The sequence below is a fragment of the Stenella coeruleoalba genome, assembly GCF_951394435.1.
Source record: "Stenella coeruleoalba genome assembly, chromosome: 13".
Classification (NCBI taxonomy): Eukaryota; Metazoa; Chordata; class Mammalia; order Artiodactyla; family Delphinidae; genus Stenella; species Stenella coeruleoalba.
In genome coordinates, this window is record NC_137159.1 from 74,473,593 (window position 1) to 74,494,053 (window position 20,461).

Here is a 20,461-nt window from a genome sequence, read left to right on the forward strand (position 1 = left end):
GCGGTCATGTACTCTTGGCAAAGACTGTCTCTGAACTCCTGCTTCTGGGCTACAGAGAGAAATATATATATATATTTTTTGCGGTACACGGGCCTCTCACTGCTGTGGCCTCTCCCGTTGCGGAGCACAGGCCCCGGACACGCAGGCCCAGCAGCCATGGCTCACGGGCCCAGCCTCTCCGTGGCACGAATCCGTGTCCCCTGCATCGGCAGGCGGACTCTCAACCGCTGCGCCACCAGGGAAGCCCAGAGAGAAATATTTTTTGTCAGTCAGATGCCTTTTGATTACCCAGGAATTATAAGAGGCAGCAGGCAAAGAAAAAAGGAAAAAACTTTATACCAAACGGCAAGAGACTGATATTTGTCTTGCCCTCGCTCCCAGAAATGTTTGGTGATGCCCAATAGTGCAAGAAAATGCAGCCCAAGTATCAGATAATAAAAGTCATTCATGTGGTCTTTGGAGAGACAAATGCCCCATCCCCTGCCAAACTCTCTATGAACCCCTCACCTCCTTGCTGTGTAACTGGTTCTCAAAGGCCCTCTGAGTGTCAGGAAACCCTTGCCCGCCCTCCACATCTCAGAGGCCAAAGGAAGCCGGGGTAAAAGCGACTGTGGTCAAGGCCTCAGGTCATTTAAGGGAAAAGATGAACAGCTGTTGGCATAAATAATCTCTTTGAAATACTAATGATTTTAACAAAGATGTAGCCCTGGGACCTAAAACTTTCCATTACATCCATGGCAAGACAGAAGGCCCCGGGACGCTGGGAAGAGCAGACACCCATCCACCAAGCATTTGGGGCCTGGATCACACCATACTTTGGGCACTCGCTGGGAAAAGTCAGTGTGACCCTCCTGATAAGGTGTCCCGATCACACATGACCTCACTTCCATCAACCCCATCTACCTGGTTAAGCTCCTGGGTCTAAGTCCTTTTTTCCCCCAAACTGGCCAAGCTTACAGATGACAGTTCCTTAGGAGAGAGAAGACCTTCTATAGGAAAAGTCTGGAAGCAAAGCTGGGCTATCTCCCATGCTGGCCTTCACCCTGTCAGGCACTCCTGGCAAAGACCAAGGATACTCTGGACTACCGGGGGGTGAGGGCTCTGACTTGGGATGACCAGGGAAGACGCCCTAAAGAAGAGGCCTGGGGAGGGAGGGAGGTGGAAGAGGCAGCGCTTGAGGAATGGGAATGGGGCGGGGGGACCCTACTTGTCAGTCAGCAGTGTACTTGAGCAGGGATAAATGGGCACACTCACTGTACAAAACTGTCTGACTCAGAAAAAGACTTGGTACGTGTGAGCATCTGTGCTTTCCACGGCTGGGCTAATCACAGCGCAGAACTCCAGTGCTTAAGAAACAAGAGGGAAGAGAGATGGGAACATATGTATATGTATAACTGATTCACTTTGTTATAAAGCAGAAACTAACACACCATTGTAAAGCAATTATACTCCAATAAAGATGTTAAAAAAACAAAACAAAACACTTCTGGCCCCTCAGAAGGGCTGGAGTCTGTTTTGATCTCTCCCGCCACACACCAGGGGCTCACCCCTGCCCCCCCAGCACTGCCCAGGACCCTTAGAATGCTGGGCTCTGACTTCAGGGAAGCGAATCCTAGGAGGCGCCTTCTTCCAGCTGAGACAACCCAAGGACTGGGCTCTTTCCTTATGAGAAGCAATGGAGGGAATTCCCTGGCAGTCCAGTGCTTAGGACTCCTTGCGCTTTCCCGAGGGCCTGGGTTCAATCCCTCGTCAGGGAACTAAGATCCCACAAACCGTACAGTGCAGCCGAAGAAGAAGAAGAAGAAGAAGGGGAAAAAGCAGCAGCAACAGAACTACAATCCCGGCTCTTGGACTCCGAAAACTGCAGCTCTGGTGCTCTGCAGCCCTAGGTGGCCTCCACCAAAGTCAAATGATTCAGCCAACTCCCAGGGAGAGGGAGAGGGCGAGGCATACAGGGAAGGACTGCTCAGAGGACTCATCAACCACCGGCCTTGCAAGGACAAAGCTTCCTTCCAGAATTGCTTCCAACCGGAGCTGAGTGTGCATTTCACAGACAACCTGAATGTAAGGGACTTTGGTTGTTCTCTACTGCCGAGCAGGACAGACCTTTACAGGCCATCAGGTTCATCTGCTGCCACTGAATAGGGCGAGAGCCCAGTCAAACCTCCCAAATAAATAAGAGCCTTTCCCAAAGCTGGGACTCATAGAACAAGAGGTGGTTTCCACAAAACGTCCCAGTGTTCCTATGCTCTCCCAGGCCTCAAAGCCTACCTCATTCAGTCAAAATATCTCATACACACACACGCACACACACACGCGCACACACACACGCACACGCACATATGAAAGCGTACCCAGCCCAGTGTGTCTTAAGAGTATAACTACTCCCCAACCTACTTTGCAGGGTTTCATTCACTTGCCAAGTACGGCTACTTGACGCATCCTATTTATGAAGAAACTGTTCATTGAAACACAGCCAGCCGCCCTCCCACAAAAGACTCTGTAGCCAATACAGTGTGAGTAATACCATGAGCATACGTGTAGGCATGTGTGAGCGTGGGTATGGGGGGCACCGGGCAACTTGGCTCCAAACAAATCTTGGGATTGTGTACATCCTGCATGACACACCCAGGCCAAGTTCTAGGGCTCCCACAGCCTCCAAGAGGGTGTGGGCAACAGGCCGGTGGCACAAGGCCAGGAAGCAGGGAAGAGAGGAAAGTGTCTCTCAGGGGTCTGGCAAGAGTGGCTGCAGCCCCTGGAAGTGGCCCCCTCTAATGCTTTGGGGGTTCAGGATCCTGCCCATCTTATTATCTCTCTCCTCCAGGGAGGGGCAACTAGCAGCTCTGGACTCTTGTGTCCCACGCAAGGCAGCCTCCTGTGGCACTGTCATCTACGGCAGTCTCCTTATCCCTGATTCAAGTTCCCCCCACCATGGGCCCCCAGGTCTGTCCTCATGACCTCTCTGTAGCCAGGCCATTCCTGTTCTGATTTTGTGTAGTCAGCTTTTTAAAAATAGGTTGTTTCACAGTTACCAAAGCCAGAGGTGTTTTATTTCCTCTTTTTTATCAAAAAAAGTAAAAAGCACCTATAGTATCATCCCTTCAACTTGTGCAGACCATTGTATTTATCATTCCATCCCATCTGGCTAGATTTTTTTTGAGATTATCTCTAAACTATATATAACAGCTAATGGAATATGGGAGAAAGCGTTAGTCTCATAAAACAGTGGGGAGAAGTAAATGAGATCAGGAATGAGAAGAGCTTTGTAACTGACCTGGTGCAGGGCATGCTGAAATTAACGTGATCATTCCCACCAGGTCCCTGCCATCTGGACCACCAAGGGCACTCTTTCCTACCACGAGGGTCTCCTGCCTGGACTTCAAATGCTGCCTGCTGGAGGTTGACCAGAGAAGATACCCTCGGGTCCTTCGAAGCCTTGGGAAAGTCACTGCACCTCACTGGGGCTGATCAATGGAGGGACTCCAGAGTTGTCAAAAGACAACAACTCTGAGTTCCCATCCAGCCTGATGTCCTACAAATCATTGGTCCAGATTTGCGCATCAATGCCCTGGGAAGGACAAGGGCTCCTGCAGGTTCTCAGGCCCAGCTGATCAGATCTTTCACATGCGTGCGACCAGATGCAGATGGGGCGTATAACATTCACACAAGTGAAAACAGTCACCTTCCTTGCAGGTTCTGGGCTGCAAAAGGTGAAGGGAACTCATGAATTCTCTAGTTCATGTTTCACTTTAGATTAGAAGAAAAACCACAGAAAAATAAACCGTGTCAATCAGCCCCGCTGTGTAAACAAGTGATTGATGATAACTCGTGACACAGTTTGCATTTCTTTATGGAGTGGCCAGCGACAAAGACCCCCAAACAAACCTTCTCTTTTACGGTTATTTGGAAAAGGAGCGAGGGAAGCATTGGTTTTACCTCTGGGAGCTGCTACAACCAGTCCCTCACTCCCCGGACAGCCTCTCTGGCGCATCAAGCCTGTGGCTTTTCTACTGTGTGGTCACCAGCAGCCTGCGTGGGTTGGGGTGAGGCCTTGTGAGCACTGCTCCCCAAGGCCCCCACCCTCAGGGGCAGGGCTGGGCTCTCCTCCTTAGGAGAGAGATCCTAAGGTTCCTGCTCGTTCACAAGGCACCTTTGTGCAAATTAGAAAAAGCCGGCCCCCATCTTCCAGATGCAATTCTGGCTTGGAAGACAGACAGAGCCTTTGCAAATTAGAAAAAGGTGCCCCTACCTCCAGATCAGTGGTCTGCAAACTTTTTCTATCAAGGGCCAGATAGTAAATATTTTAGGCTTTGTGGGCCAGGAGGTCTCCATTGTCACACAAAAGCAGCCATAGACAGCACACTGACAAATGAGCGTAGCTGTGTTCCAAAATGTTTCTTTTTATAAAAACAGGCAGTGGACCTGATTTGACCCACGGGCTATTGTTTCCCAGCCCCTGCTCCAGGCGGATGCAGCCAAGCACCAGCTTGGTAAATGGGACACAGGCTAGAACTTGCCCACTGATCACCCCTTTGACTAGCTGCTCTTGTGCAAAAGCTACACAATCCTATATGGTGGCTCTTCCCTGAATCCCCAGGGTGCTGGGAACCTAAGGGGACACACTTCTTAGACCTGGAATGGACCACCCCAGTGAGTCTTAGCATCCTTAATCCCCAACTCTCTCCTGCTCTTACTGCCTCCAGATCTTCTTGCCAATCAGAATGCCAATTCCCTGCAGACCCAAAGCCTCTTCCTCATTCCACTGAGTAGCCCCAAGCCAGTGACCTGCACTGGGCCTGGATTTTAAAACCACACTTCTATTTACTTGAAGAGATAAAGACAAGGTCTATGAAGACAGGAAATCCAGCAGAGCCAGATCTCAAGGATTCTCACATGGGCAAAGCTGCCTGTCTCCTGAGACCTCTGCTTTGGCAAAACACCAATTAACCAACAAATAATCGGTTGGAGTGGAAGATTAAGACAGTTGGCAGAAACAAGTTATTTCTGAACATTTTCCAGTTATTTTTCCAACCAGTCTTCCAATTATAATTAGAATATAGTTGTGGCTTCATGTAAACACTGGACAGTCCACAACCTTGCAATACAAACAAAGTCTACAGAAAATTCATTTCTTAGAGCACCAAAGGGCAGCCGTGACAGTGGTTCCCAGGAACACTGGTCTGACTTTAAGTGGAATACTCCATTACTCACCCTTCATCTGACCTTCATAAATATCAAAACCTTACCACCCTGCATCCTGACATTTAATTCTTTCCTGTCACCTAATGAGGCCACATTAGGTTAGAAGGTCCCTTGTCATTTACAACGCTGAGAGAGACATATCATTTTAATGAAGCTCCTAATTCAGAGAGCAATGAACCTGTGGACAAGGTTACAACGCGTGCTGGCCGGGAGACAATGGAGGCCTCGGACTTAGCCAGGCCTTTGTGAAATCACACCGAAAGAATGAAAAACAACTGAGGAAGGCTGGCATTCCTGCGTAAGCTGCAGAGTCTGGCTGATGTCACTCTAAATTCAACTATCCAGAAGAAAGTGTGGATTCATGTTAATATATTTTACAAGGTCCTATAATTTATCATCCTTTGTTTTTCTTTATGAATAACAGATTTTCCCTCAGCTAAAAAGCACATTGGGGGTTGGGTGGATGGGAGAGAGACCAAGAGCCACTTGCTTTTTCTTCAGTGGAATGGAAGGTCATACAAATTCTCCCTATGAGAGCTTGGCAAAGTTTCGACGGGGAGAATTGCTAGGAAGTCCATGGCAGAGACCCGGATTGCAGATGCAGCCACACTTCACGCTGGGGAGGGAAATGAGGCACATGGAATGCTCTAGATAGCAATGGCGGTTGACGGTGATGCTGAGCCCTGCCCTGGCCTGCAGAAAATGAGGACATAGCCTTTCTGAGCAGCAAGAGGAACTGTCCAGATACCACCCAGAATTCAGCCCGGAGAGACGAGCCTGCACGCAGGGGTAAGGATGGATGACAAGCATACGGGGCTTTGACCTACTTGGGGAAGGCAAAGCCGTTTCAAATTGCCTATTCCTGACACACCACTGTATTCAGTCATCATCTCAGAACTCGAGTCTCTGGCAGGAATCAATCTTTGCCCAAAGACCACTGACAGCAATGCTTCCTGCCACGCCCCCTCCTCGCCAACACACACCCAGGGGATGAGATTCCACACTGGCTCCTGAGGTTAATATCATCCTCTGGTTTGGCCAGGAAACAGGGCACCACGTCGTAGTTGACGCGAATCTAGTCAAAAGTACCCGCGGAGTTCTTTGGTGTGAGAGCTAGAGGGACTGGCAGCTCTTTTCTCAGATGGAGACGTGAGAACAGAAGAGAGCAAGCTCCAGAGAGGGGAGGGGATTCTCCGACTGGAGCTGATGGAGGCATTCCTGGGAAGGGAAAGGGCTGTTACAGGAAGGGCAAGGGGACATCAGACAGACCAAGTGCTGGCCAGGTGAGCTTTTCCCATGGTGACTGGGACGGACTCTATTTTCCAAAGATGAACGCAACAATTTCTGCCACCCACATGCTTTTCTGCAAGTTGATCTTGGCACTCTCCCACCCCCTTGAACCTAGGAGGGCTCTTGGCGGCTGTGACAAGTCAAATGTGGTGGAGATGGCACCAGGCCAGTTTGGCTTCCTGCCCTTGGCATGCGGGCTCTCGGGATGCTCCCTCTGGGAAATCAGCTTCCCTGCTGTGAGAAGCTCAAGCCATTTGGAGAGGCCAAATGTAGGTGCCCCAGTAGGGTGGACAGCCCCACTGAGCTCCCAGCTGATGGCCAACCACCAGTGCCAGCCACTGAAACAAGCTGTGTTAGATGTGCGGCCCAGATGAGCCTTCAGATAACATCAACTCCAACACCATCTGACCTCAATCACGTGAGAGACTCCAAGCGGGAAACCATGCAGCTGAGCCTGGTTAACCCACAGAACTCTGAGAGATGATAATAAACTGTTCTTTTAAGCCACCAAGTCTCAGAGTGGTTTGTTGCATATCAACAGTTAACTAAAATATAGGTATGGCATGAACCCTGACCGCTCAGAATAGATGCTGAGTGGCAGTAGGGCTGGAGCAGGGTCCTTAGAGACCTCCTGCTGTGCCAGATGTTTACCCTCTAATTCCCAGAATGTGAGGAGGTCCAGTAATGACTGGGGGAGGGGCTAAGGGGGCAGAAGGGCACCCAGGGAGACTGGGACCACAAGCATTTCAGTATCTTAACAGACATGTTCACAAGCATCAGCTGGCATCCCTGGCATCCCTCATCCTGGAATTCATACCTACATCCTTGCTGGGCTGTATCAGATATGGGAAGGCAACCTGTGCCACTCCTGGGATTCAAGAGTCTCCTGAAAACCCAACACTTGCACTTTTCTAGAACCGTTTTCTATCCATGATTGCATTGGATCTTTAAAATTGTCCTGAGAGGCAGATGTTACTGGCCCCCGTTTGACATGTGAGAAAAATCTGCGGTCCAAAGAAATTGAGGAGGGACAGAGACACTCATAGGAAGTATATTGGTCGGGACATTTTATTTCTGGTTCTGACACCGCCTCGGTCTGGGACCTTAAGCCATTGCTGTGACCTCTTAGAGGCTCCCCATCTCTAAAGTGAACAAATGGGAAGATGATTTCTGAGGGTGCATGTGGCATTACCATTTTCTGACTTTGTGACTCGCCTGAGGTCACCAGGAAGGGAACAGCAGAATCAGGACATGGTCTCAAGGGCCATGACTCCTTGTCCAGTGCTCACACGACTGCCTCCACAGCTGCCTTCCTAAGGCATCTTGGTGTCATTACACAACGGGCAGCCCACCTCGATCCCCGGGCCTGGACAGGAGAATGTTTCTCAGTCTATACCCAAAGAAGAGTTTCTCTGCTTGTGCATCAGGACATGGGCCTTTTATTCTGACATCCAAGGACTAAATCTTTGGAGGAAGTATGGGCGTGAGTGGAGACAAGGATGGGGAGAGATATGAGGTGGGCAGTTCGCACTGAATTTCAGCCAGATCTGCCCAGGCTAGCTCTGAGTAAATCCTGCAGCCACCACACAGGAAGCTGCTAAACAGGGCAGACACTGTCTCACTCAGAGATCCAGGGCCCATCTTGACCTAGACCTAAGGCAGCATCAGGAGGTGATGGATCTCTCCTGAGACTGTGTGGTTTCCAGGAAAGCATTCCAGAATCTGAAACCGGCTTCAAAGGAATGCGTATTTGCTCACTCCCACCCTGGCTGGGAACCAGCCCAGGGCACCTTATTCTTATTAGGCTGGAGATGTCTTGGACACTAAGCTTGAAAAATGCACCGAGGATTCTGGCACAGATGGGGAATGGTGTGGCTATGCAGAAAACCCTGTTGTTGGCAGCACTAGACTTTCTCTGAAAGATTTTTGGGGCAAGTAATTTAACTCCTTTCTATCTCACATTTTCCAAATTTGAAATGGAAATGAGAAATTTCTTTGTCTTAAAACCTTCTTATACCTGTGCGGCTAGATGGGACAGAGTGGGAGCTGAAGCTTCCATTACCTGCTAGAAGGCGCAATAGATCAAATACCAGAATCAAATGTGAGGGAGAATCTCCAAGTAGAGAACAAAGAAGAGTGTCCAAAGTGGGACTGACGTGAGAATTAGGGTGGAGAATCGGGAAAGATCAGGTTGGAAGGAGCAAATGTGATTGGATAGAAATGTGGACAAATTCCTGAGAAGGGCACCAACACCCCCGCTCCTCCATACCCTGCGTGTGTGTGTGTGCATGTGTGTGCACGTGCGTGCGCGTGTGTGGGGGCATTGGCCATTAAAGCAATGAGGAAGATACAGGTTATGCTTTATTATTTATTTACTCTCATCTGAACCTGTCTGCAAGGCTGCCAGGGGGTGCCCCACCTCGAGATGATTAATTTTATGTATCAACTTGACCACAGCACCCAGGTGTTTAGTCAGACACTAGTCTAGATATTGCTGTGAAGGTATTTCTTTTAGATGGCATGAACATTTAAATCAGTAGACCTGATCAGCTCAGTGCTTTGTGACCCCCTAGAGGGGTGTGATAGGGAGGGTGGGAGGGAGACGCAAGAGGGAGGAGATATGGGGATATACGTATAGTTGACTCACTTTGTTATAAAGCAGAAACTAACACACCATTGTAAAGCAATTATACTCCAATAAAGACGTTTAAAAAATCAATCAATCAATCAATCGACCTTGCATAAGGCGGATCGCTCTCTCCATAATGTGGGTGGGCCTCGTTCCATCAGTGGAAGGTCTTAAGAGAAAAAAAGATTGACGTCCCGCAAGAAAGGAATTCAGCTTCCAGACTGGCTTCAGGGTCAAAACTGCAACATCTACTCTTCCCTGGGTCTCAAGCCTGTTGGCCAAGCCTGCAGCTTTTGGACTTGCCAACCTCCATAATCACAGGAACTAACTCCTTAAAATAAATCGGTCTAAATCTAAATTTACATTTATATCTATCTACATTTCAGAGGAGAGTGGAGGAGAGGTGGCTGGGCTGATGTCAGACTGGTGGTGAAGGGGTCTGGGAGCAGTTGATGAGAGCCCTGTGGCAGACTCGTTGATCAGCACCTCGGCCTCAGCACACCCAGAAAATGCAGAAACCCCACCAAGATCTATTCTCTGCCTTCCTCTCCCCTCACTCTACACACAGTTTCCCTGGTTGATCTCATCTGCCATCTCCCATCTGTTCAACCATGTCCTCTTCTTCAATGATTCCCAGATCTCGATCACTGGCCCTGACCTCTCTGCTGAGCTCCAAAACTGTGTTCCCAACTCCTGCTGGACAATCCGTCTAAGAGTTCCATTAGTACCTCACACTCAACATTTATAATCCGAACTTATCGTTCCCCACCTCCGAAGAAACCCTGCTGCTCCTCCTGGTGAATGGCACTATCACCTACCCACCTTCCCAAGCAATTAACTTCAGAGTCAAGGATAACTCCTCTCTGTGCCGGCCCCTATCCAATAATCACTAAGGCATGCTGGTGTTGCCATTAGGATTTTCCCAGTGATAAAGTTACTGTCCTAATTCAACACTCATCTCTGGCCTAACTGCTCAAATAGCCCTCTGTTGGTTTCACTGGTCACATCCACAGTCTACCAGGAGGATGCCCCAAGTTGCTCCCTTCATGTTTAGACTCTAAAAAGCAGCATTGCTAAAAAGCAGCATTTTTCTATTTCTTAGAGGTGATGATAACATACCGGTGTGGGGCTTCCCTGGTGGCGCAGTGGTTGAGAGTCCGCCTGCCAATGCAGGGGATGTGGGTTCGTGGCCCGGTCCGGGAAGATCCCACATGCCGCAGAGCGGCTGGGCCCGTGAGCCATGGCCGCTGAGCCTGCGCGTCCGGAGCCTGTGCTCCGCGACGGGAGAGGCCACGACAGTGAGAGGCCCGCGTACCGCAAAAAAAAAAAAAAAGAAAGAAAAATAAAAAAATATACTGGTGTGGACATATCTGACTCAAGGGCGGCTGCTTCCAAGGCATTTTGAGCCAGGCTCCTCCAGGCAACTTGGAGAGGAATCATTCTCATTTACATCCTCAAGTCTTCTTGGAGCCTTTGGTCAGTCTTCCCACCCCAATCTAGACAGCCTAACCAGCAACTTCTTCCACTCAACTCTATCAGAGGGTCCTCCTGGTCACAAGAATGGAGGCAGAGAAAGGTCCCCCAGGTGACCTGGGTGGGCTTCAAAGCACATTTGCAGTGGAATATGCCCTCTGGGGAAGTTGGCCTGGAGCATCAGCACCTTGGAGAGCTCTGACCTCTGTTGGGGAGTTAACTGGACCAGAGTCCTGGATTCTTCTGGGAGTCGGGGCAGGGAAGGAGAGGGTTGATGCTGTCCACCTCATTAACTAGATCCCCGGCCCAGCAATTTCAGGGATCTGAAAAACATGAATGGCCGTGAAGTCAGCCCAGACTTGGGTTTCAGGGCCTCTACCTCTGCTCAGATGGACCACGAGAGGTCGGTGGTTAGGAACCTGAGTCCTGGCCAAGCCAGTCTGACACTGAAGGCAAGTGCTCCCCAAGGTCCGGTGCTCAGACTGCGCGGCATTCAGCAGCTTTCACAATTTCACTTCAGGTTAATTGCCAACGAAAAGACAAGCCACCTTTAGAAGTTACGCATCTTTCTGAACTACTGCCATTTGTGCTTTGTTTACTGGAGTCCACCCCTGCTGTCCTCACTGTGGACTTTGCAGCAACCTCTGCCCCAGCACCATAAGATGAACTGGGCGGCGAGGACTTCAGGGAAATGGAGGCTTCAACTCACCTCTTGCTCAGTGCGGCAGGGCCTTACACATTTGAGGGAGGAGACGTTGCCTCTGGTCACACGCTCAGGAAACTCTGAGATTAATTCACCGAGTCTGTCTCCAGAGCTGCTCTTTGCTCCCATTTGACCAGAGGCCTCTAAGGCTGGACTAGATGGAGGAGTAGAGCTCCACGTGAAGACAGCTATGTCTGGGCAGTCACAGAAACCACCACTGCTCTCCGAAGTTAACTCAACTGCTTCTCCGCTCACTTCTGCTCCCTTGGATCTAGCCCTGCTCTGCCACAGGGCTCTTCGACCTGCCTCTCTGTGTGACAGCCCTCCTGAGCTCCTGCCGCTGAGTTGTCACAGCCTCTGAGTTGCTTTCAAAGTGTTTCCCATTCTCCAGTGTCCCATCCAGTTTTCATAACAGCGCAGAGACACAGGTAGGCTTTTTGGTCATCCCTCCTTACAAACGAGAAAACCACCAACAGCTTAGGTGACTTGTCTAGACACACAGAGCTCCTGACTCCAGTTAGCTGCTCTTTATAATTTCTTAAAAACTGCCGTCGGACCAGGACTCCACCATGGTGCCCAGAAACACCGCAGCATGGGCTTGTAACGCCGCCAGCGAAAAAGCAACAAGAAAGAAAACTACCTTTTGAAGATTATACTCATCGGCCTGAGGTTTGTCCAAGTCCATCTGTTACTCTCTGCCTTCGGAGCACAAGCAAAGTGCAGTTCACTGGAAGCTTGTCAACAGCTTCCTCTGAGGTTCTTGAGATTTCCTGGGGACATTTCCCCCTCCTCACCCACGGAGGTCAACCAAGGCTCCAAGAGAAAAAGCAGTCCTTTCTAACAAAGACTCACTGGCAAACAGTTTGATCCCTGTTTATTTTGTCAAGCTTGCTTTAACACGTCATATACAATGTCATTACAAAGAAGATTCGAATCCAATAAAAAGAGAGACTTTTAGCTTTGCCTTCATCTCCAAATGCCTGAGAGATGCGGCCATAAAGGGAAGACGTTCCTAATTAGCCAAGGAAATTGTGCGAGGCGGGCGGCGGGGGGGGGGGTTCATTTGTCCACAGCTGGGATCAAGCAGCAGCTGTGATGGTGCACGTGCTGGTCTCAAAGGATATCATTTTTTTTTGAGTTTGGTTGCGGTACCTCACTCTGTGTTGTATCTTTAGCCATACTGAACCAGCTAAAGTAAGGCCACATGGGTACCCTATGTTGAAGACCAGTAAGTTCACATTTCTCTCACCCTCTTCCTCCCTGGGTCCCTGTATCTGAGTCAAATGTAACACCATTCAGAATCAGCAAAGATGGTTTATATGCAGTCATGCCTTACTCTCTAACAAGGGGAAAAAAAAAATCTCTTTGTTTTTGTTTAATTACTTTCGAGGTCCAATTAGAATTCTGCTTTGCATAATAGATGTGCTCTTGGAGGTGTGAAGGTATCACTTTCTCTGTATGTGACTCAAAACCTATTTGAAATTCGCTCTTTAAGAAAGCTCAGCTCTGAGCCTTTTTATGAAGAGAGGATCACTGTTGCAAGTTGAAGAATTAACCATCACCTTTATTAGTTAAGGATGGTCAGACCTAGGGCTATCCTTGTCCCAAGGGGCGGAAAACAGCCTCACCTCAAAGTGCCCCACAAGATTGGGCTCTTTCTCCACCTGCTTCTTCCTGGGGCAAAACCGGTCAGGCGGCCTAGACCACCTGAGGATCTCAAACATTCCCCTTTGTTATTTCCTCTCCTCTCTTCTCTGTGATCCTGTCCTAGGATCCCAGCCTCTTGGGGTCCTCATGCTTTCTATCCCTGTAGAAATGTCTGCTCTTGGGGAAGAGGCAACACAGGCCACTCACCCCAACATGACGATTAGATCCTTATCTCCCTCTTCTGCGGTATTAGCATCCCTAACCTCAATTCCAGGGCAGAAGAGGCTCTGTCTCCTGGGAAAGGGCTTCAAGCCTTCTTGGATGGGCAGGCAGAGGAAGAATGTCAGGACAGAGGCATCTGATGGGGACCGTTAGCCTGGTCTCCCTACAGGTAAGAACAACCCCACAAAGGGCTGCCTTAAGATAAGAGGGGTCACCCTTAAAATGCTCCCTGGAATTGGGTGCTGAGCACCTGCCAGACAGAACCTGAGGTCAGGAGTGAGAGGTTGAAGAAGAGACTGTAGCAGCTGTGAGTAAGCATCCAATGCACTCCAGAGCAAGTGTTTTTCTTACCTTCTTGGGCGAAGAGTGGGAAATTTGGGTTCCCTCTGTGACACTCACACCCTTGCTGTGACCCACTGGGGTGGCACCATCTGTGAGCTGGCAATTCATGGCAGAGTCACCCCTGCAGCACGTGGGAGGCGCGATGTGAGATCCGCCCTGCCAGGAAGAGCAGGAGTTGGGAAAGGAAGCTGCACACTCTTGACGCTCAACCCGAACACTTGGAAAATGACCCATCATCTTTGCCTTAAACTTTTCCATACGCTCAACATTATTAGAATTTCTCCTTAACTACACAAATCATCCTCAGGATCCGGGACAGCTGTACGACAAAATGTTTTGTTCCCCACCCTTTCCCTTGAGCTCTTATAATGAAAGCTCTTAGTTAACACAAATTACCAGCTTTGCTCTTTACTCTTCTGACAGATGAACAAACATAGGATCATCATTTCTATATAGGCCGGCTAGCCAAATCCATTTCAATTATCTATCACCGGGGTAGAATTCTCCTGGTGAGACAGGAAGACATGGAGGGAGATTTCCGGGTTGTACTATTAATTCCAGTAAGCAGTTTCATGCTCGTCCCTGGAATATAAGAAGGCCTTGAATATAAACCAAACTATACAGTTGGGGTATCTAACTTATTTAAAAACAAATAACAACACTTTTTTACTAATACAAATTGGGAAAAATAGATAGAGAATATAGTTGAAAAGGCCCAGAGGTGAGATGCAAGAGACCTAAGTTCTCACCACAGCCCAGCACCTATCCTCCATGTGGCCTTGACATGACCTTGTCACATTCCAGGCCTCAGTTTACTCATCTGTGATACAAAGGGGTGGATTCAATCAGCAATTTCCCATCACACGCTCTGGGCCCTAAAGACCCCAGAAGTTACTTTATGTTTTATTTCAAAATTTTATCTTTAAAAATATTTTTAGGCATTGATGAAAGTGTGATTTTAAAACAAGAAGGATAGCCATTTTTAACACTGTGCAAACAGACAATAACTTATGTGACCAGTTTAACTCAGTTTTGTGGCAGCCTCAAAACAGAGCTCCCCTTCCACCACCCGTCCCGTTAACTGAAGGACGTGGAGACTGCAAGACAAACTGCTGCAAAAGAGCAATCGTTTGGATCTACCCATCACTGCCAGTCAGGATTTTCCCCAGACTGTGAAAACAAAATATATGCATGAATTGCATTCTGAAACTAAAACACAGCAAGGATCACCATAACACTTAATTTCTAATTTTTTGCACTGATCAAAACAATCTCATTGTGCTTTTTTATTTGTTATAAGCTTGATATTATACGATAAATACGTTTGCTGGTTTATTTATTGTGATTTAATTAATCATTAATTAATAATAAATATTAATATATTCATAAATAATGCTTTGACTGCTTCAAGTTCCATATAAAATTTCATTTGAAAAAATGGTTCCAGTCCTTTACAAATTTTGAAAACCACTGGACTAATTATCTCTAATTTTCCTTCCAGCAAGAGGATACTTTATTCAAATCCTTCTCTGGGGATAGGGGAATTGTATGACTTCAGGAAGTTTCTGGCTTAATCAGAACCTTCATAAGAAAAACAAACAAACAAACTTGATTCCCAAATCTACAAATCGCCCTGAAGAGCTCGGTTCCTTCTCCACAGGGAAGGAATTCTGCAGAAGCAGATTGCCAGTTACTGTGCAAGATTCGGATTCTATGCCATGGATCTCACGTCCTAGTTGCAGAGGCTTGTGTGTAGATGGCTGACAGTGAGATAGAAGGAAGTCAGGGAGTGGGAAGGAGCCGTGCCCTGTCTGAGCATCTACGCTGTGCCAGGCTCTGTAACTGGCATTACACACGTCATTTGATTTATTCTATTTATTGCTACTCAAAACTCTTTGCAATATTTTCTTCCCTCGTACAGATGAGAAAATCGAGGTGGATACCCAGGCAGTAAGTGGCAGAAGCAGGTCTCAGATCTGCGTCACCCCCCCGCCCCCCAAAACAAGCTCCCAGTGGGTGGCGAACAGCACAGCCCGCTCCCCAGCGTGGGGTTCCAGAGGCAGGGATCATCCCTGCAGGCCACAGCAGTCAGGGAATGCTGCACGGAGGAGGTGGCCTTCGAGCTGGATCTTGAAGGATGAGGAGAAATGCTCCAGGAATCAAAGAGAGGAAAAGTTTCCCAAGAAGAGACAGTGTGAGAAAAGCACAGAGAGAAATGTTTCAGGAGAATGACTGTTCCGGTGGCGGAGAACATCTTGTGTGACACCACCCTGCCCTCCCAGCCGAATCTGCCAGCACCCTGGCACAGGACCCTGGCTGCCAGCAACTCAGACTACCCTCTGTGCCTTCATGTCCCCCCTCCATTTACCTGGCAAGCTTTTCCTAGCCCACTTCTGCCCGGGGAAGTCTTTCCTGGCCTTCCAGAATTCTGCCAAATCCCACCTGCTATGTGCAGCCACTCCTTACACCCTCGACCAGATGCAATCTCTCTTGACTCTGAACACCCAGAGTTCTTTTTATTTATTTAATTAATTAATTTATTTATTTGCGGTATGCGGGCCTCTCACTGCTGTGGCCTCTCCCATTGCGGAGCACAGGCTCTGGACACACAGGCTCAGCGGCCATGGCTCACGGCCTCAGCCGCTCAGCGGCATGTGGGATCTTCCCGGACCGGGGCACGAACCCGTGCTCCCTGAATCGGCAGGCGGACTCTCAACCACTATGCCACCAGGGAAGCCCCAGAGTTCTTTTATTTATTCACTGTAAGGTCTCAATGGCTGAACACGCGAGAAACGTTTTCTGGGAAAGATACTGAAATGGAGGCTGGGGTATCAGCAGCATCTCTATGTCGACTTCACGTGTCAGCAGGGCCATCTTCAACCCCCTGCCCCCGGCCCCTGCCCTTGTAGCTCCAGACACTGGAATTCCTCCCTTCGGAGCTGTGATGCTAGGCACGGCTCTGGGTAGAGCGTGCATCTATAGGACATTTCTTCTCCCTGTGGCCGAGGCCCTAGCACCTAGGAGGTGCTGAGAAGTATTTGTTGAACCCAACTGAACTCTAGTCCCAGATTCTCCCAGTTCTAGCCCATGCCAACGTATTATGCATCTTTTCAAGTAACTCAGGTACTCTGATGATGACCATATTAGTAAGTTGCAGAAAACACCGTCACCTTCAGATTAAACATAAAGTTCATCTTTCTCACATTTCTCCCAGCAAAACAAAACAAAACAAAAGAAAAGATTTTTATTGTTACCACTGTTTCCAGACCATTATCCATAAGCTTCAGTCTGCCTTCAAGGACCAGCTCAGGCCACACAGTAGGGCCACCCAGCAGCCCTGCACACACAGAGCTACCCCTACCTGTGGCCTCTGTGCCTGTGATTCCCTCCATTCCCTCCCCCATACTGCCCAGCCTCTGAGCATCTACCCTCGTGAGAAACCCACAGACTGAAGGGCTGTTCCAGACCTCTTAGCCCAAATAAATTCAGTCGTGCTGGCCAACTGTCTTGCATGAGCTCTGCCCCCAAATGGGGGACTGAGGGCAGAGTGAGTAACTTCTCTCAGATCGCCATGGTCTGGCAGAGAAGTGGGCGCTCAGCAAGTGCTCAAGAGAGATTCATCCTCCAAGCTCTATTTCCTGTGCAGACGTGGGGCTGGGACACAGAACTCTCTTCCACTGGCCCTGAGGGAAGCATTCAGAGCAACCCTCCAAAACAAAGCCTGGCCCTGGTGGCCAGCTCGGCATGCACAGAACATCAAATGGCTGGACATGAAAGGGCTGAGGAGGAAGCTTGCTGGAGAGGCACTTAGCCTGAAAAACCTGAAACCATCCCCTTGACTGAGGGCCGCTAACCACAGCTTCCATGAATGATTAATGATTATGGCCAGAGCTTATTGCAAACAGGCATGTGACAGCAGAGCCACTACCCTCCCACAGGACCTGCCCGCGTGATTGATGAGCCACCGAGGGGTGCAGAGGGGCTGCAGGGGAATGAGCCAGCTCAGGCTGCAGCCACCAGGCAGCACCCAACCTTGGGGAGAGCTGGAGGGATGCCAGTGCCTGTGCTCTGGGTGGCTGGCTTGAAGCCAGCCAGCAGTGAGTAGCTACCTGGGCGATGTGGGGAGGGCTGGGAGGCCTGGACTAAACTCTAATGAGGAGAGAGGTGCTGAAATGCATGAGATGTGGCCCCTGGCCCTGCAGGGGTTCCTCTCCAGTGTGGCGCATCAAGCAGTATCACTGTAGTTCCAGAACGAGCAGGAGTGTGCAGGATGTTTTGAGAGACAGCTAAGTGCTCTGTGTGGACAGAACAGGCTGCAGAAATGAGGTACCTGGCCTCAGACGCCTCCCCTCCGCCTTCTCCACCACCCACCACCACTGCCAGCCAGACACAACTCCCGCCATCCTTGTATCACCAGGATTTGCAACGGGCGAGGAGAGGGCGGCTGACGTGAAGTCTCTGCTCTCATGCTTTCTCTGTCCTTTCCCAGAAAGGTCAATTAGTACTGTGTCCTCACGGTGCCTGCCTCCTCCCAACCTGCACCCTCTAGGATGCTGTGCAACCTCTAGGATGCCGTGCGCCCTCTAGGATGGCTGAACCAGGGTTTCTGACTCTCTGACACATGGATTCGGTACAAACCTACCAGATTCACTGAGCACAGATTGTGCGGGCTGGAGAAGGCACAGCCCTTACCTTCAGGAGTTTAGCGTCAGCCAGACAAGCTTCCCTCATGTGAAACAAGCACAGACGGAAGAAAGCACAGCCCCCAACGTGCTGCCAAGAGAGAGTGAGGAAAGGGAGAGTGACAATGCTGGGGGAGGCCAGGGACGCTGCGAAGGGCCCTCAAGGCTCCCCTGAGCTGAAGCCTCTGCCCCGGGCAGAGCCACTGTCCAGCCCGGGCCACCAAGATTTCCAAGGCCACCACCTTCCACCTGGGTCTCCGGAGGCACCTCTGAGTGGCCCGGAGGCCGTGGCAGCAGCCAGCAAACTCAGCAAACACCTAGGACCTGGCACAGGCCTGGGGCTCTGAGAGGACCCTGGGAGGAGCCGGGTACGACCCTTGAGGGGGTCTGGCCAGTCTGCAGACTCTGGCTCCGTTTCATCTTAATCCACTCCCGCATGTACCTGACATCGGATACTCGTCCTAGAGCATGCAAATCTAATAAATTCTTGGCTCCTGCAAGTTTCTTTAAAAAATATAAAAGAGGATCATATAGAAAGAAGTTGATTAATATACACCCTGCTAAAACAGCCTGGAACATCTGTGTATTAAGTTCATTTATTAAATTACACCAATCTGTATTTTAATGAGTGAAAGATACAGTACTTATTCTGTCATCCATCAAAATAAACTCAGGAAATACTTAACATTATAATCATTTTTCTTGTTTGAACACGAGTTATGAAATATGAATCCTGCACTAAGAATGCTGGACTTGCCATCATGATCAAATATGTTTTCACAGGTGCAGCAAATATTCAGTTTTCATTTCTTTCTCCAACTGTTGAAAATATAAACCATGTTTTCTAGTTCTTTAGCTGGGTAACATTGCCTTCCCTCCACATGGCAGCCATTATTACAGACTTATTACCCACCGTCTTTCTTTCCCCAAACTCACTCCTCCTAAGTTGCTTAGTAATGAAAACACAGGCTTCTGTGAGGCCCCTGCAGCACAAGCTCTGCCCTCACAGGGCTCTCTGGTTCAGACTGGGCCCTGTCCCCTTGTTCTCCTTCCTGGTGGCACCTATATCCTCCAGCTTAGGGCCTGACGTTCCAAAGCCATTTGAGGCAAACAGTGCCTTTGGCAGAAACACAAAAGGCAGCTGGGCCTCAGCTTCACTGTTGAACTTCCCCTGGCCGTGGGGTTTCCACGCCCAATCCCCCCCTCAATCCCCCAGAAACCACTCCACTCAGGTGAGGCGCAACTTTAACACAGTCTGAAGCCTCAGGAGTGAGTCCAGCCTTTACCTGTGTTCAGCTATCCTTGAGCCAGAAGTCCCAGGACCCTTGGAGCGATGCCTTCAGCTCCCAGGAGCTGAGGAGGGCTGGTTCCCCTCGCCAGTGACGAGTGGGAGCTCACTGGGGTGCAGGACGCAGGAGAGAGGCCCCAGCTGGGTAAGCGGCTGAGCAGAGCCACGGGATGGGCTGATGAAACCCAGTCATGAGCTGGCGGGCTTCTGCCTGCTTAACCCCTCAGGAGGCTCCCCCCACCTCTCCCCGCACCGTTGTCGCCAGAGTCCCACTTCGACCAAGTCCACGCCTATCTCTTTGATCTCTTTCCTGGCCACGCTGGTCCCCCAACACATCCACCACAGCCACTCTTCTCTCCAGCCCTCCTGAGCTACCTCCTGCTACTGCACAAATCCTTCACACCCCCTCCCACCCCAGGCTTTTGCCCAGGCAATTGCCTCCACCTGGGATACCCCTCTCTGCTTTCTCTTTACTTCGCCTGGTTAATTACTTAATTTGGATTTCAAGCCCCACCTGTTTGGAAAACCCAGTGGGAGGAGCCACTAGGAATCAGGGAAACCTGACAGAGGGATTGACTCCGAAGGAAAGAATGGGAAGGAATTCAAGGCAAAGGAATCCCCTGGAGCAAATGCATGGGGGTGTGGACGCCCTAGGCTCTTCTGGGAATAGAGGAGAGACAAAGGGTAGATGTGAGGGTTGCGGGGCCTGGGATGAGAGTTTGGGGCCATTTCAGGGAGGGTCTTGTGTGCTGATCAATAAAGGGACTTTATGCTAAAAGGGAATAAGGAGCTGCTTTTTTTTTTTTTTAACCTCTCACTTTTATTCTTGGCAGATTAAAAAAAAAATTCAGGTTCAGCTTGGTGGACATTAAACATGTAAAACAATGAAGGGGGGTGGGGGGTGGGGGTGTGGTGGTGTGATGAAGTGGGAGATTGGGATTGACATGTATACACTGATATGTATAAAATAGATAACTAATAAG

At 49.5% G+C, this 20,461-nt stretch overlaps 1 long non-coding RNA gene across 1 annotated transcript in view; it reads right to left on the minus strand.

The window, feature by feature from the left end:
• LOC307196424 overlaps window positions 1–19,831 on the minus strand; it is a 40,923-nt gene extending 21,092 nt beyond the window's left edge. Inside the window, exons 1-2 of the long non-coding RNA XR_013831131.1 lie at window positions 19,477–19,831; window positions 13,518–13,664 (exon numbers count right to left, since the gene is read on the minus strand). This is a non-coding gene — a long non-coding RNA (uncharacterized lncRNA). The remainder of the gene's footprint in view (window positions 1–13,517; window positions 13,665–19,476) is intronic.
• Window positions 19,832–20,461: the final 630 nt, after the last annotated feature.